Source organism: Molossus molossus, unplaced genomic scaffold, assembly GCF_014108415.1.
Source record: "Molossus molossus isolate mMolMol1 unplaced genomic scaffold, mMolMol1.p scaffold_m16_p_11, whole genome shotgun sequence".
Taxonomy (NCBI): Eukaryota; Metazoa; Chordata; class Mammalia; order Chiroptera; family Molossidae; genus Molossus; species Molossus molossus.
In genome coordinates this window covers 22,908,294-22,913,239 of record NW_023425346.1, presented here as the reverse complement: position 1 = coordinate 22,913,239, position 4,946 = coordinate 22,908,294, and the positions used below count along the sequence as shown (strand labels likewise).

At 36.5% G+C, this 4,946-nt stretch overlaps 1 pseudogene; it reads left to right on the top strand.

Annotated features, from left to right (window-relative positions):
* The first annotated feature begins 1,156 nt into the window (after positions 1–1,156).
* On the top strand, positions 1,157–1,749 carry LOC118625640 (annotated as a pseudogene).
* Positions 1,750–4,946: the final 3,197 nt, after the last annotated feature.

Here is a 4,946-nt window from a genome sequence, read left to right as displayed (position 1 = left end):
AAAGATACATTTATGAAATATTCAGGTGCAATAACCAATATACAGGCATTTAGAAATGTTTTGTTTACATTGTAAACCACCACTGCTTCTGCTAACACTTTCTAAATGCAGAATTGATTGGATTTCTGAATACTCTGTGGTCTTTTAAAAACCCCAAGTCACTTCACGTGTATTCCACAGCCTATACTCAGCCTCTCAGTCCCTTGACGTGCTTCGTTCCAATAAATATCTCCACTCCACTTCAGTGACCCCGTGAATCCTTCAACACTGGTAATATTCCATCTAGAAACCTCAATTTAAAAAATTTAATACCTAAAAATGATTAGAATGCACGTTATTCCTTGGGAAACTGTGCAATTAATTTCTTAATTTTGTCATCACTAATCTGGTTATTTTCTTCTCTCTCAAGTGAGGACCCTAAAGTAAACCCCGTCTTGCCAGCACATTCCATTCCCTCATACCTTTCTCCTCCCCCTTGATTTAGACCAAAATATCCTAGAAGATCATCAATCTATTCACCTTTATTCTGAAACTATACCTGTACTCTGCGTAGCCAGACGAAAACACAAAAACTGGGCAATTCGCCCCACCAAGACTTTTGATATCTAAAGCCAACTGGATGCCTTGTGTTTGGCCGGTCCAAGCTGTACATGAGCAGTTCCATTTACCATAATCTCATCAGCCACTCAAATCATTCACCTCATTCCTTTAAATCCCTTGCCTGCCATTTTTACTCTTAGCATTATACTCTCTAAATTACAGAGAGAAGAGACTATCCTATAAATGCTCTCAACTTCCTGTCTATCATTTACAAAGTGTTGCCATTTGAATGATTCTTTATATCTTTACCTCTGATGTTTTATTTGCAAGGTAAATTGTTTTACCTATGTACTGAAATAGTCTTTTTTCACTTTCTAGGACATTATTTTGTCTCTCTCTTTTTTCCCGCCTTCTCCATTGGCCCCATATTCTCAAACATATAAATGTGTTTATGCCTCTTTGTATCACTTCACTGCAATGCTTGCTCAGAGCCTAGGCACTCATTTGTTTGTTCAGCAAATATTTTTTTGAGAACCTATTATGTGTTAAACATTGGACTCTTATCAACCTTTCCTTCAACAATGCATTAAAATTTTATTGATTGGCTTTCTTTGCCACATCTACCGAGAGGATGAAGACTATTCTCAGCAATCAGACTGTCGACATCCCAGAAAATGTCGACATCACACTGAAGGGACGCACCGGTACTGAGAAGGGCCCCAGAGGCAACCTGCAGAGGGACTTCAACCACATCAGCGTAGAACTCAGTCTTTTTGGAAAGAAAAAGAAGAAGCTCTGGTTGACAAATGGTGGGGAAATAGAAAGGAACTGGTCACTGTTTGCACTATCTGCAGTCATGTGCAGAACATGATCAAGGGTGTTACCCTGGGCTTCTGTTACAAGATGAGATCTGTGTATGCTCACTTCCTCATCAATGTCATTATTCAGGAGAATGGTTCTCTTGTTGCAATCAGAAATTTCTTGGGTGAAAAATATATCCACAGAGTTCGGATTAGGTCAGGTGTTGCTTGTTCAGTATCTCAAGCCCAGAAAGATGAGTTGATTCTCGAAGGAAATGATATTGAACTTGTATCAAATTCAGTTTCTTTGATTCAGCAAGCCACAACAGTTAAAAACAAGGATATCAGAAAAAATTTGGAAGGTATCTATGTTTCTGAAAAGGGAAGAGTTCAGCAGGCTGATGAATAAGGTCTAAGTTGTCCAGCTATAGAAACACTAAGATGCCAAATTATTTTCACACTTATTTGCGATACTTTAAAGAGGCAATAAAAGCCTTGTATTGAAAAATAACTACAATAAAATTTTATTGATTGATGAGAGAGAGAGAGAGAGACATCGATTCATTGTTCTACTTATATGCATTCGTTGATTGAATGTTGCATGTGCCATGACCAGGGATCAAACCAGCAACCTTGGAGCATCAGGATAATGCTCTATACTCTAACCAACTAAGCTACCCAGCCAGGACCCTTTAACCACACTTTTAAAGAGTGGTCCACCTTGAATGTCTTCTTTGCATCTAATAATTTATACATCAAACCCCTAAAACTTTACTTTGGTCTCCAGTACATTTCTGAAACTCTTCTGGACAAAGATGATCCTCAATACATTTAAGATCTTTAAATTTGTTTGCTACATGCTTTATTAAGTTTGACAGTATGTATCATTCATTAGTCAATATAAAAAAATTACTTTCTTCTTCCTTATAATTCCCTGTTAAATCCTTCTCAAGGTCCTCTAAACCTTTCTAAGTTCTTAGATGCTGATGTTTATTCTGATCTTTATCTACCATACTTTTTCTCCTCAGTTTGCCACTTATTATAGGCAAAACTTTCTGCTATTATACTAAATGTGATTAGGAATTCCAAAGCTATGGCCCCACTCAGGATCTATCTGCTGGGTTCCAGGTATGTATTTTAGCATTCAAACTTAAAACAAACATCTTCCACTGCCCCCTCCCCAATTTTTCCCAATAGATACTTTGTGTATTCAATGACCAAGCCAGAAATTTGGGACTTTAATTTCTATAAAGAGTTAAGTCAACAAGTTCTATGCATTGTACTAACTAAACTGTCCCTTGAATTTTTCCTTTTGTCCACACTCACTTCCCTGCTTCAGACTCCTCAGCATTTGGTTCCTCAGTTCCTAAAACAGCTTCCTAATTGGTCTTGCCACTTCCGACCCAGCGCCTCTTAATTCACTCCTCTACTATTACAAGGTAAATACTTTCAAAGTACAGTATTTCTCTGTGGATAAACCTTAAAAGCAAAATCAAAATTCCTTTTTATTCCTTTATTAATTCATTCACTAAATATTTATGAATAGCTATGAATCAGAAAGTGAAGTAGGCACTGCATATGTAGTGGTCATAAAACTGTCCTGGTCCCTGCCCCGTTAGAGTACACGTACTGGACTCTGCAAACTCTTCACTTTTAATGCCAGATATTCTCTTTAACACAATCAACACTCCAATTATTCCTCAGTTAAAATCCCTATGACATTGTCATGTGTGTATGTGTTTGTCTGTCTCCCTATAGACTAAAGCACTGTGAGAGCAGTGATGAAATAATAACCAAAGGTGTCTAATACCTAAGTCCGGCACATTATCCCTGCTCAGTGAGAGTGACAGCAAATCCTGACATACTTATTATGCTTCATTCATCATTATAAGTACCTTACATGCAGTAAATAACCCATTTACTTTTCATTCCTATTCTACGAGGCAGATAACAATTACTATCCTCATTATACTAATTAGAAAACTGAGGGTCCAAGAAATTAAGTAATTTGCCAGTGTCCACCCATTTAATAAGCAGATGATCTCACATTCACTTTTAGGCAATATAGAGTTGACTACCAGAAAACAAATACTAAATACTTTTTGGAGAATGAATCTATGTAACCCAGAAATAATGTTCCTGTTAAATGACCTTTCAATACATGTTAAATATTAATGTAAGTGAAATAAGTAGAAAGTGAGATAATTATAAATAAGCATTGTTAGAACTTATGTTTAAAGGGTAGACTATTTCCCTTCTCTCATTTCATGTAGCTCTATTACTTATTAGGCAAGCAGTCTGACCTCCCTGAGTTCCCATTTCCTCATCTGCAGGAAGTTATGACTGAGCTTGATAATCTCTAAGGACTCATCTAACTCTCTATTACATGGCTTTTGTAACTCTCCATGTTTTCCAATAACCTTCAATTCCTCCTTTCACCTAGAATAGGGCAAAATTATTGAGGTTAAGCATAATGCCACCTAAATGTGTTATTTAGACTAAGAAAAATATCAGCAGTGCTAATATTTCATTCAATATTATTTTTAATTTCTGCTGAAGGTATGCAGTGAGGTAAGACAGCTGTCTCTAAAACAAAAAGTTCTGTTTGGGTTTTGGTTTTACTACACGTTTGGAAAATAAAACTGAATTTATTTTTGTGGGGAACCTCAGAGAGTTGATTCTAGATATGAAGAAAGTTAGATACACAAATTCATCAGAGACGAAGTGATTAAAAATAAGTAAATTTTATAAACATTCATTAATTCTTATATCATTCATGCTTTGCTATTAATAATTAACTACATATATCTTACTGTTAACCAACTAAAATTTTTCATTTTTGTTAGTTAATAACACAATATGTCATTTTATTTCTATATTAAATACCCAGAAATTGACACTTAGAGTAAGTCCAGTTTTACTGTCACTTGAAGTTTGCTTCAACTTTAATTATTTATAAAGCAAGGTTTCTTCAGTTCCCCAAGTCCTGAAATTTCTGTATCTTAAACATTTCTTTTTTTTTTTACTCCTCACCTGAGGATATTTTCTCAAATATCTTCAGATAGAGTGGGAAAGGAAGGGAGGGAGGGAGAAAGAGAGAGAGAGAGAGAGAGAGAGAGAGAGAGAAACATCGATGTAAGAGGGACACATCAATCGGTTGCCTCCCACATGACCCTGACCAGGGCCGGGGATGAACTGCAACTGAGATACATGCCCTTGACCAGAATCAAACCTGTGACTATTTGGTCCACAGGCCGATACTCTAACTGCTGAGCCAAACCATCCAGGGCACCTTAAACATTTCTATTTTTTGTGGTATGTGCTCCTAGCAGGAATCGAACCTGGGAGTCCTTGGCCCACAGGCCAACGCTCAACCACTGAGCCAAACTGGCTAGGGCTTAAAAATGTCTTAAAGCCAACAAAAGCTATGATTAGTATAGTGTCTGAATAAATAAAAAATATTTTTTGTCTAAATGGATTCTTTTAGAATTTTCTTTTAAAATGTCTTCCCTATTCAAAACAAGACCCACAGTTCTTATTTGAGGTATTGATGTTTCAAAGAAGGAGTTTCTATCATTCAGTTTTCTCAGCCAAGTGCTAAGAGGG